Source organism: Schistocerca serialis, chromosome 9, assembly GCF_023864345.2.
Source record: "Schistocerca serialis cubense isolate TAMUIC-IGC-003099 chromosome 9, iqSchSeri2.2, whole genome shotgun sequence".
Classification (NCBI taxonomy): domain Eukaryota; kingdom Metazoa; phylum Arthropoda; class Insecta; order Orthoptera; family Acrididae; genus Schistocerca; species Schistocerca serialis.
Window position 1 is genome coordinate 29,741,683 of NC_064646.1, and position 13,824 is coordinate 29,755,506.

Below are 13,824 nucleotides of genomic sequence, written 5' to 3' on the forward strand. Positions count from 1 at the left end.
GCCATACGAGAAGCAGGTTTCCTAGACGTCCCATCTTTGACAGCTAGCAGAATACAAGACCAAGCCTTCCTGTTGAGTACATAGTTCCGCGTAGTCAGCGCGTACACAAACTTTCCCACTAGAGCGCGCCCCGATAAACACCACAGTGCAGATGCAGCACTCGTCCGTCTCCGCACTACGAGATGGTGCTGCCTTAGAGACGGACCAAATTCTGCTTCCGCCAATCCACGTATTAATATGTAACGCAGCCAATGAGATTGCTGCTAACGTAGAACCTTTTCTCCTCTCAGATCACACTCGCACAGTGATACCTGAACGCGCGAGGTATTATAACAAGTGTACAGACCTCCGATTAGTCAGCCTGCCTCAGTCTGTACCAGTCTGCATTAGTCTGCATTTGTCTGTACCAGTCTACAGTCAAGTTTCAATCTGTGCCTAATAAGATTGCCATATTCCTGTACATAGCCATGAAGAGATATGTATAGACACTTTGTCAAGTATCAGAGATATGTGAGAATAAGATTAACGTACCAAGACCAAAGGAACTTCAGATTGTCAATTGTAAACAGCATCCAGAATCAAGTTACGTAATATATATGATTTTTATTATTTTAAAAAATGTGTGTGAAAATTAATCCAGTTCTGTTTAAAGTTGGTCACCGTCAATCTGCTACTCTAAGCGTGCAAGTGGCATTTCTATCGTCTGACCTAACGGCAGAAGATAAACACGCCACGATAAGACCACGAGACATATTGCTGACACTCGCCTACTTCGTTAGAGCGACAAGTCAAATAATCTGATGGTGTGTGTTCCGAAGGTCTTACAGTACGCACACCACACTTCCATACATCGTCAACCATGCGTCTGCAACCTGTACCGTAAATCCATTATGTATATTGCCATACAGGGTAGAAATTTTACTTGGATGTCGCTTGCCCAGTGTTGGCGACTTTCACGTAAAATTTCTACCCTGTACGGGAATATACATATTAGATTTACGGTACAGGTTGCAGAAGCATGGTTGGCGATACATGGAGGGTTTCGTGTGGCCGTGAGTGGTTCTCGGATAGCCAAATGGTGAGGCGACTGTTCGCCATAAGCGAGAAATCCGGCTTCGAGTCCCGGTCCGGCACAAATTTCCACTGTCGTCATTCCATTCTGCAGCCGATGGTTGTCCACATTCGCAACTGCGAAAACATTTAATGTAAAACGAACATCTACATTGCAGACAAAACAGACTGTGGAACAACGACCATGCGGAACTCAACATACACCACACATCTGCAGCGGCTGGACAAAAATTGGAAACATCGATAGAGAAGCATACTTGGATATAAATGCAGGTACTACCCAAGCTTACAGGCTGCACTATTGTTTTCGAGCACGAACGGCACCTGTGTAATCTCCTCAGCACGTTGCAGGTGTCGTGCGTGGTCAGAAGAGTATTCTGTGTGGGTCAAATGGCTGGCTCTGAGCACTATGGGACTTAACATCTTTGGTCATCAGTCCTTCTGTGTGGTTGTGAGAGTATTATGTAGGACCTAAGTTAATTCGAACGTGGGCGAATTGTTGTTGCTCGTAGCCAAGGTAGCCGAAGTGTTCGGCGTTTCAAAAAGCACCGTACTGACGATTTCTGCAGCGTACAGGGAAAGTGGAAAAATGTCATCCTCTAAGTCACAAGGCGAACGAAATTGTGTGTTGAATGATCGTGATGCACGATCACTGAAGAACATTGTGACGAAAAGTAAAGAGCGACAGCTGCAAATGTCACTGCAGAACTGAATGTCGCCTTTCAACACCAAAACAACACGAGGAGAGCTACATAAGCAGGGAATTGCAAAGCGAGCGCGAATTCCAAAATCACACGTCAGTGGCACAAATGCCCACAAAGAGTAAACGTGACGCAGAAGCTACAAAAATCTGAACTATGAAGCAATGAAAGAATGCTATTTGGCCGGATGAGTCGTTGCACACTTTTTCCAACTTCTGGCCGAGTTTACATCGCAAGAGAGAAACATGGCGGGTGGTAATTTGAATGCCCTATCGTGATATTTCATGGGCCCCACGGGTACTCTGCATTGTCGCCGATCCGGTCCATCGCATGGTACCATGTTTTTTCCCCATTGGTGACGATGTGTCCCAAAGCGACACGGCTTCTGTTCGCACATTTTGCATAGTCCGAGACTGGTTTTGTGAGCACGACGATGAACTGTCGCATCTCCACTGCCCACTCAGTATTCTTGAGCCTTTGTGGTCTACTATGGAGAGAAGGGTGCTTGATCGCTATCTAGCTCCATGTCTGAACTCGCCAACGTTTTGTATGTAGAATGGCATAAGATTCCCTTGAAAACTATACGGGAGCTGTAAGTGTCCATCCCAAGATGAGTGAAAGCTGTTTTGAATGTCAACGTGTTTCCTACGCCGTATTAAGCAAGTTGATGTGTTTTTCTGGTATTTCCATTATTGTCCATTCCCTGTATACCACTAAACGGCTAAAACGGTGCACGGTGCGCTTTACCAGTAGCAGGTCGGCTGCCTAACGACTTCCACGGGCAACAAAAATTTTATTCTGAGTATTACAAATAATTATTGATCGAATTTAAAGATTTAATATGCTATCATAATCAACTCATCAAGTTAAATGTTTAACACAGTACGTCAAGTAGTAAAGTTGGAAACTTTATATGTATCTTGGACAGGGTAACTCAAAGCGCCCAAATTATCCAGACTAAATTCATCCAGTATTTGATAACGAGAGCACTTCGTATCTTCCAACAAACTATACACATAATTTCAAACGTTTTCGAAATGTTTCCTCGTTGAAACTCCCACAAAATAATGATGAATTTATTTATTTTACGTGTCCAGGACATCGATAGCAAAAATAATAAAAATTCAATATAATGAATAAAAATACAACTATAAAGAACAAGCGGATCAGTTAATAGGGGAGTATCAGGCAGGGTTTCGCAAAGGTCGATCTTGCATCGAACAGATATGAAACTTAAAAACAATTTTGCAAATGAGAAGATGTAGAAATACTGTGATAACTTTTGTCGATTTTAGAAAGGCTTACGATTCAATAGATAGACAAACATATTCCACACTTTAGAGGAGTTCAGGATTGACAGGAAAACAAGATAAGTTATTCAACAAGTATTAACAGATACAACCTCCAAAGTTAAATTCATGGGAGAAAGATCAGAAGCATTTCATATCCATACTGGTGTTCGCCAAGGAGATGGATGTCCCCCCTCCTATTTAACATAATTCTGGAAAAAATTGTGAGGTCATGGGGAAAAGGAAATAAAAGGAATTCAGCTTGAGATTAAAAAAGAGCAGAGAATCAGGGTGAAGCGTGTGGCTTTCGCAGACGATCTTGCCATTCTAACGAACAATAGAGAGCAAGCCAAACTTGCATTCCAAAAACTACACGAAATCTCACAGAAAACTGGGCTACAAATCACCTACGAGAAAACACAGTATATGGAAAAGAAACTTGTAGATAATCTCCCCATTACCACCCAATACGGGAAGGTAGCACAAGTTGTCCACTTCAGATATCTGGGAGAGATAATGTAACCATCAGGACTGAACTCAGTAGCCAATAAAGATAGAATCTTCAGATTACAACAAGCATATAAAGCTCACTCGGAATCACTATAATAAGAAATCTATTTCTATGAATGCGAAACTAAGGCATTACAACACAGTAGTCCTACCAGAAGCATTTTATGCTGCAGAAACTACAGTGAGTCATGGTCATACGAAGATCAGAGAGACTGAAAAGCAGGAAAGAAAAATTCTGAGTAAAATATATGGACCACTGTTTCGGGAAGGAATTTGGATGAAGAGGCCAACTAGAGAGATTTACAAAGACATAGAAACAATAACAGACACCATTAGAAAGAGAAGGATGAAATTTTATGGACATATCAGCAGGATGAATGAAAGGAGGCTCACAAGGCAAATCTTTGAGATAGCAAACAAGAGCAAAAACAAGACAAAGTGGGTCACTGAAACAGAAGAAGACATTAAAGAACTGCGAATCTCACAAGACAACATAAACAGTAGAGAACAGTTTAGAAACATCATACAGAAACACACACTTAAACAAGAACACACGGAGAACAGAACGGGAAAAAGATGGTCGGAAGAACGCAAGAGAGAACACAGAGAACGTATGAAGAGAATTTGGGAAGAACGAAGAAAGAAGAAGAAATCATGACTACTCGAGTTCAATCTCTCTCTCAAAAGGCATTAATAGAAAATAATAATAAATAAAAATACAATTTAGTAATACAAAATAATATCAAAATTCTTCAAGGCGCTACTGGTTTTCTATTAGGTGGACCGTAAGCAGAATTCCGCTGTGCTGATGGCCTTATCACTAGGCACATGTAGGTCTTCTGAGATGCAAGGATCGGTCCGGTTTCTACAGACCAGGAGATTTCCTGCATTTCACCATACTCACAGAACTTGTCTAATTCATTAAGCCCCACTTCCTAAGCTTTGTCGCGCATTGTGACAATCCTGTCGTGAATCGGTTTAGTGCCTTCCATGTTACGTACAGCAGATGAAAGATCGCAGTAGATTCCTCTTTGACGTTGTCTCCAACCCTCTTGTTTAATGTATTTCGCCGTAGCTCTGCTGATGGAATTGCTTATGTTGTGTGCATGTAGCTCCTCCTTGAGCCCAGTCTACGGCTTTATGGTCCATTTCCGAACAAGGGATGTCTGGAATCGATTTCCTGCTCTTTTTCTCAATTTCTGTGGCTGTTATTCTGCGGACGTCAGGTGACGGTACTCCAGTAATTTGATAAATTTTGTTGACAGTTGGTGGTAGGCAGCCAGTCGCTATGGGTCCAGTTCCATTCAACACTGTATCCACCTCTTTTGCATGTGTTGAGTTTCGCCAAACTGATGCTGCGTATTCTACTGCAGAGAAGTATTGCAGCAGGAAAGATGTGCAGGGCATGTCTGCTGTGAACCCCAGGTGGTGCCAGTAAGTTTACGTTATGATGTTGTTCTGGGCAGATGCTTTTAGCTTTCCTCAATGATCTTTGAATGTGAATGAAGTTTATCGTTTACTACATTTTCCCTGTTCACCAGTAAAACGACGGATCGTTTATGATATTTTATTACTTGTTTACTGCTAATTCTAGTCACAGCACATTTTGCAGACAGTATGCGTCCAAATCGCTAGAGGTACCAAAAAGTTATATGATTGCATGACACACAATGCTTGAGATATGACTCTTTATATGAGGAGATAGATTCTTTAGAGGCTCGGTGGTTGGTGGTTGGGTGTGGGGGGAGTGGGGGGTAGGAGGGGTGAGCGGTTTCAAAAAATGGCTCTGCGCACTATGGGACTTAACATTTGAGGTCATCAGTACCCTACAACGTAGAACTACTTAAACCTAACTAACCTAAGGACAGCACACACATCCATGCCCGAGGCAGGATTCAAACGTGCGACCGTAGCGGTCGCGCGCTTCCAGACTGAAACGCCTAGAACCGCTCGGCCACAGCGGCCGGCGGAGAGCGGTTTACTGGTACATCGTAACTGCGTTGAATAGAGCCAATCGGGAAGATTCAGTGTTTTGTAGACATTGAAAAGGTTTCTATACAGAACCACAAAGGCGTCTGCTAAAGAAATTGGGTCTGCATGAAATATTTTATTACATTTGTCACTGGACTGAGAACTTTTAGGCAGATAACAGGCAGTACAGTATTCTATTGTACGAAAATTGTTCCACGGACAGAGAAGTAATTTTGGGTGTGGTTTAGAATAGCGTGATAATAGCATTACCGTTCACGAAATATAGCACCGACGTAGTACTAGTTGGAATGGCATATTTTCGCGTGGAAATGAAAGGAAATGAAGTCCCATGCTTCATGACAGAGCGTATGGGAACAATGCGGGAGACCCGCACCGCCATACTAGGCAAGGTCCTAATGGATGTGGTTTGCCGTTGCCTTCCTCCGACCGCAACGGGAATGAATGATGATGATGAAGACGACACGACAACACCCAGTCATCTCGTGGCAGGTGAACATCCATGACCCCGCCAGGAATCGAACCCGGGACCCCGTGCTCAGGAAGCGAGAAGGCTACCGCGAGACCACGAGCAGCGGACTATTTTCGCATATAATACGATAATCTATCAGGCAGCGTTGTGCGGTGAACACTGTTGCAACAATCATCTAGTAGATGACTAAATAATGGCTCAGTGGAAAGGCTGAACGCGTAAAAGAAAACATAAAACCTTCTGCACTTCGACTGTACTATTGATGACACACAGCGGGAACCAATCACGCCATGTAAGTATGTAGCAATAACGAAGTGTAGATATGTGAAACGACGTGATCCGCAAAACTCAGATTTAACTAAATGGCAGGTTTCGATTCTCGATAGGCAACAGAGAAGCTGTCTACGAAGCAGGTCCCTTACAAAATGTACTGCCACTCAAGCGCGCTGGATCTGTCGGAGATTCAGGTAATACTAGGCATGTCACGTATACGAAGAAAGATGATATGAATGACGACAGGTTTCTATGCATCGCTATAGTTACAAAAAATTCTGAGACAACTGGCAGACTCTCGAAGAAAGACACCCAATATTCCACGAAGAAATAACTTATACTATAAAAGGCTTCCCAGGAGGAATCTACGAGTGTCATTCGCCTGCTACACACTGCTCCTGCACAGCGCCAGGACATAGGGGAGTAATAACACCTCGCATAAAAGCGTACAGGCAATAACTCTTCACACGTTCCAGCCGTGAGTGGAACGGAAATAAACCTTAACACATGGGACAGTAAAATGTCCCTCTTTCGAGCCTGTCATAGTGATTTGCAGTGTCTTAATGTAAATTGACATTCATGACTCTTACAGCCAAGACTCTTTTATGGTCGTAGCAACCAGCTTCGGACTTGAAAGGCATTTCATTTTATTAAAGCACTCCAGAATTTAAGCGTTGCATTCTCAGCATTATCTACTTACCCGCTAATACTCCTCATGCCTCTGCGTGGAGCTAAATGGATTGTTAGCTTCATCCACTTCCCGATTCCATTAGCGCATTTTGTGCTACCACATGTTTCTCTATTGCATTAACGCATTATGTGCGGTGGAACTATTGTCTATACAGTTTTAAACGTGCTCCGGTAACCTCAATTCCATTACTGCAATCTGTATTCATTATGTACGAAGAGATCGAATATATGCTTTCAGACCTTTCTGTATTTGTCTGAAAACGTTGCACCGTAAGAGTCTTGACAGTGATGTCATTGGAGTTTATTGTGCATTTCTGTAAAGCTCACCTATCCGAAGAGGTAAACAAGTTACAATCCACGCAAGCTCTACGAACTTCCTTCAGTCTGTGAGATTTAATGCAGAGTCCAAAAACTTTGACAGCGTTCTTGTGGTTTCTTGTAAATTCTTTCTCTCATATTTGTTTAGTTAGTCATACATCATTTGCACGATTCCGATAGAAATTATTGATTTAGGGAAGTGGAACGTATTAGAGGTTTAATGGATGTCAAGATAAACTTTCAAAAACATTTATTGGACATCATTTGCCCAAGCGAGAATCAAACATTGAGCCGTGCACGGCTTGTGTTCATGCCTTTTATTCATTGTCATCTTCTATTACGGTATTCCTTCATCGTTTTCTTATTCCATTTACTGGCTTCACTAACTTCCTGCCTTACTTGGCCGCGAGAGGCAGCAGCAGCGCGTATCGATAAGTGCACTGTCATACCATCTCTGGAGCGACCGACACTATTTCCGGGTCGTCGTATGTTTGGCAGTCAGGTGGAGACGGATCAGCAGTGCAGTCAGGACGCAGCAGCAGTGAAGTTGGGTTCGGAGCACCGGTGAGGCGCCGACAGCCAGTGCTCGCCGACCGCTGGCTACACACGTGAACTGTCCGACGGAGGGAGGTTGGAGCGGGACAGCCGTTGGTTGGTTGGTCGTTCGGTTGGTCGCCTCATCGGTCGACGTATATTTGGTCCTTTCACCGTTTCCGGGCCTGGGCAATCGGCCGGTTGGCGTGGAGCAGCGAGGAATTCTCCGCGGGACGTGGTTTGGCCGGGGCCGCAGGCAGTCTCTACGCAGTGTCGGAGTGTGTGGTGCTGTCCCCATTGCTACGAGGTCCGTGACTCACCGACCCTGGACACGAAAGTTGAGTTTTGGTTTAAACTACCAGCAAGTCAATACTGTTCACATTGTGTCGTTTGGAGTTAGTTGTCGGCTGTTGGAATATTCACGCGAGCAACAACGTGGCTTTCAAGTTGGAAAATTCTAGCTACCCTCCGGTGGAGTTTGCAAGTATTTGGTTATTTGAATTGAAGTGCAAAAGCGGAATCTTCTGCCTTGTGGTCGTTAACGTTCCGGTTACCTACCCTGGGTGTTGACGTAAATTTCAGGCAGTTTAGTTTCCTCATCATGTTGTTGCTGTCCAGCACAGTGTGTAGTTTGACAGCTCCATGTATGATTGGTTGTGGGTGCCAATATCTCCTATGTTGTTCCGTTGAACTCCCTGTTGTGCCCTGGTCGGGTGAAGTGGAAGTTATCTTGTCGGTGGGTCTGTTGACTGTCGGTCGGTTGGGTTGTCATCGGATCGTGAATGGTTCGCCCAACTGCGTCTCTCACTTAAGCGAGCGTTAGTGTTTGAATTCGAGGCCGATCTCGAACATCTGAGCGCCCTTGGGTGTACTGCTTTTTTTAATTGTTCATGTTTTTTGTAGTTGTATGGCTTCTAGCCGATTTTTTTGTATTAAGGTTGTTTTGCCCTTAAGGCGTAACATTCTTTAGACCTTCAGCCTAATTTAAAGAACTGTTTCACGTAAGACCTTTCGCATTTTAAGGGTTTTAATGTTGTTGAATTTTAAGTGTTGACTTTAACTTGTTTGCTGTTGAAGTGTCTGATTCTTTGGGCCTTCAGCCTAACTAAAGAAATGTTTTAAGATAAGGCTTTGCCTTTTAAATTTCTGTTTTGGTTGAGTTTTGCCTAATTAAGAACTGTTGTACGTGAGGCCTGTGTTTTATTTTAAAAAATGTAATGTTGTTTAGCCTTAATTGTTGGGCTTTGAGCCGATTTTGAATTGAAATTGTTTGCTCTGAAAATCAGATTCTTTGGGCCTTCAGCCTAAATAAAAAAATTGTAGTAACAAAAGGCTTGCCTTTTAAATTTCTGATTATGCTTGCGTTTTAAGTTATTCGCCTTCAGCCGCTTTTAAATTAAAGTGGCTTTCAGCAGGTAATTAAGTCCCAAAAATTAAAGCTGTGTATTTAAAAAATTATTTTTTATTCTTGTAATGTTTGATCTAATATTATAGTTGTATGTTCCATTGTAACTGCCAGCCCCTTATTTTGGCCACTTTCCACAATTTAAACTGCCTGTCCTGTGGGTTAGGATGGCGTGTCAAATATTGCAGCACAATTGTACCATGTTCTATAGCATAACTTAATTCTTAGCAAAACGATTAGTTCTCGAAAATATTGTGCACAGAAGTAAATTATCTTTTCAATCTTATGTAGAACACTAGTTAATAAAAACTAGAACTTCAAAAAATACAGACTTCACAAATCACACTGAGCTTAGAGAAGCTACGCTCTAAACACTCCACTTTTACAATAAGGCAGTAAATTGTAAAAAAAAAATTATCTTTTACTAGCAAGTGTGTACACTCATTTAAAAACCAAATAAAATGTGCCCTCAGCATTCAACTTAAACTTGATAATTAAAAGCAGTTTCCTTCTTAAGCACTATCCGCCCATCTGAGTCGTCTATTCCTCCGAACTGGACACAACTTCACTCCCGCCCTCCCCCTTCCCCCCCCCCCCCCTCTCTCTCTCTCTCTCTCTCTCTCTCTCTCTCTCTCTCTCTCTCTCTCTCTCTCTATCTCTCTCTGACTTCATATGAACAAGACAGCAAAATTGAACATAGTTTAGCAAATTACCAATCGCCAGATACAGTAGGGCAAGAGTCCTACTTCTTTCTCATTCAGATTGTACTCGTACTGAATAGAACTGCAGTACACTAACTACGTGCGTGAGCACAATCACATGGCGAAAACGTCTTTCCACTGGTTATTAAATCTGCCGACTCCGCAGATTAACGTACCGTTCTGTCCTATCACGTAGTCGAACATCAGCTGCACGTCCCTCTGTCCTCGCTGATGCGTCGCCAGTCCACGCACAGTGGTGCGGGGCAGTCGAGCAGCAACTCCCGCGCCGCGCTGCCCGCCTCGCCGCCACCTGCGTGTCAGTGGCCGGCCAGCGGTGCCGTGCTGCTCGGCTCGGTGCGCCCTCTGTTGGTGACCGCAGTCACTCGCAGACAGCCACGCCACGCTCGTGCTCGCCGCTCTGTCCGGCCCGCAACTCAGCTGCCTCTGCTCATCCTCTACAATACTCGCTTGTTGTTGTTGTGGTCTTCAGTCCTGAGACTGGTTTGATGCAGCTCTCCATGCTACTCTATCCTGTGCAAGCTTCTTCATCTCCCAGTACCTACTGCAACCTACATCCTTCTGAATCTGCTTAGTGTATTCATCTCTTGGTCTCCCTCTACGATTTTTACCCTCCACGCTGCCCTCCAATACCAAACTGGTGATCCCTCGATGTCTCAGAACATGTCCTACCAACCGATCCCTTCCTCTTGTCAAGTTGTGCCACGAAGTCCTCTTCTCCCCAATTCTGTTCAATACCTCCTCATTAATTATGTGATCCACCCATCTAACCTTAGGCATTCTTCTGTAGCACCACATTTCGAAAGCTTCTATTCTCTTCTTGTCCAAACTATTTATCGTCCATGTTTCACTTCCATACATGGCTACACTCCATACAAATACTTTCATAAACGACTTCCTGAAACTTGAATCTATACTCGATGTTAATAATTTTCTCTTCTTCAGAAACGCTTACCTTGCCATTGCCAGTCTACATTTTATATCCTCTCTACTTCGACCATCATCAGTTACTTTGCCCCCCAAATAGCAAAACTCCTTTACTACTTTAAGTGTCTCATTTCCTAATCTAATTCCCTCAGCATCACCCGACTTAATTCGACTACATTCCATTATTCTCGTTTTGCTTTTGTTGATGTTCATCTTATATCCTCCTTTCAAGACACTATCCATTCCGTTCAACTGCTCTTCCAAGTCCTTTGCTGTCTCTGACAGAATTACAATGTCATCGGCAAAGCTCAAAGTTTTTATTTCTTCTGCATGAATTTTAATACCTACTCCAAATTGTTCTTTTGTTTCCTTTACTGCTTGCTCAATATACAGATTGAATAACATGGGGGATAGGCTACAACCCTGTCTCACTCCCTTCCCAACCACTGCTTCACTTTCATGCCCCTCGACTCTTATAACTGCCATCTGGTTTCTGTACAAACTGTAAATAGCCGTTTGCTCCCTGTATTTTACCCCTGCCACCTTTAGAATTTGAAAGAGAGTATTCCAGTCAACATTGTCCAAAGCTTTCTCGGAGTCTACAAATGCTAGGAACGTAGGTTTGCCTTTCCTTAATCTTTCTTCTAAGATAAGTAGTAGTCAGTATTGCCTCACGTGTTCCAATATTTCTATGGAATCCAAACTGATCTTCCCCGAGGTCGGTTTCTACCAGTTTTTCCAATACTCATATATCAACATGAAAAACAGGGTGACAATTACTGAAATATATGAAAATAAAACATATAGTAGTTACAAACTACTGCGTGTACACACTTTATTCAACATGTAAACGTCACTTCAGGTTTAGTTTGACATGTTCGATATGCCTGCCATCATTGGCGATGATGTGACGCAGACGAAAATAGAAATTCTGCATGGCCCGCTGAAGTGGCGGATCATCGATGCTGTCGATGACGTCCTCAGTGGCTGTTTTCAGCTCAGCAATGGTTTGGGGTTATTTCTCTGCACCTAGTCTTTAATATAGCCGCACAAAAAGAAGCCGCATGTGTTCAGATCCGGAGAAAATGGCGACCAATCGAGGCCCATGTCAGTGCCTCTAGGTACGCCAGAGCCACAATGCGGTCCCCAGGCTGCTCCTCCATGACACCAATCACTTTCCTGCTTCGATGGGTTCGAGCTCCGTCTTGCGTGAAGCACTTTTTGTCGAACTCAGTCACTTTCGATAATGGGGTTGAAATCATCTTCCAGAACCTTCACGTACCGTCCGGTAGTCACCGTGCCATCAAGGAATATCGCACCGATTATTCCGTCACTGGACATTGCACACCACACATTCATACGTCCAAGGTGAAGAGACATTTCGATTGCGAAATGCGGATTCTCAGTCCCCGCTAACGCGCTCATCCAAATGAACGTGGGCTTCGTCGCTAAACCAAACCATACATGCGCATATTAATTCCCGTAACACCCCGCGGTCAGCCGTGCAGTTTGGACGTCCTAACACAAACTATTTAGAAGTTATGACGGTTTTATTTCATGTAGTTCAATAATTGCCACCCTGCATATAAATAAATGCATTCGTTCATTTGCTTGTTTGTTTGTAATTCTCCCAAATCTCCATTTTTACCGAGCGAGGTGGCGCAGTGGCTAGCACACTGGACTCGCATTCGGGAGGACGACGGTCCAAACCCGCGTCCGGCCATCCTGATTTAGGTTTTTTCGTGATTTCCTTAAATCGCTTCAGGCAAATGCCGAGGTGGGTCCTATGAAAGGGTACAGCCGATTTCCTTCCCCAGCATTCCCTAATCTGATTGGACCGATGGCATCGCTGTTTGGTCTCTTCGGCCAAATCACCGAACCAATCAGTCTACATTTCTTCACGGTAAATGATAACAGCCAAACAGTTTGCACGATAAAGACTTATTGAAATTCTTGACCACGGTTTCGGTTTATCTAAACATACCTTCATCAGAAGCAAAAATACACTAACATCACATCCTGCAGTGAAGGCGCATAAAACAATCGAGCCAAAGGCGTCGTCAGTAGTCAAAAGTAAAGTATCACCTCCATCTGTACAGCATAATTATGAGGAGATGGCCGATGCGAACACGGCATGAGATGGTGATATTTATTTCGAAACATATTAGTTTTTTTTTTTTTTTTTTTTTGGTCATCAGTCTACTGACTGGTTTGATGCGGCCCGCCACGAATTCCTTTCCTGTGCTAACCTCTTCATCTCAGAGTAGCACTTGCAACCTACGTCCTCAATTATTTGCTTGACGTATTCCAATCTCTGTCTTCCTCTACAGTTTTTGCCCTCTACAGCTCCCTCTAGTACCATGGAAGTCATTCCCTCATGTCTTAGCAGATATCCTATCATCCTGTCCCTTCTCCTTATCAGTGTTTTCCACATATTCCTTTCCTCTCCGATTCTGCGAACAACCTCCTCATTCCTTACCTTATTAGTCCACCTAATTTTCAACATTCGTCTATAGCACCACATCCCAAATGCTTCGATTCTCTTCTGTTCCGGTTTTTCCACAGTCCACGTTTCACTACCATACAATGCTGTACTCCAGACGTACATCCTCAGACATTTCTTCCTCAAATTAAGGCCGGTATTTGATATTAGTAGACTTCTCTTGGCCAGAAATGCCTTTTTTGCCATAGCGAGTCTGCTTTTGATGTCCTCCTTGCTCCGTCCGTCATTGGTTATTTTACAGCCAAGGTAGCAGAATTCCTTAACTTCATTGACTTCGTGACCATCAATCCTGATGTTAAGTTTGTCGCTGTTCTCATTTCTACTACTTCTCATTACCTTCGTCTTTCTCCGATTTACTCTCAAACCATACTGTGTACTCATTAGACTGTTCATTCCGCTCAGCAGATCATTTGATTCTTCTTC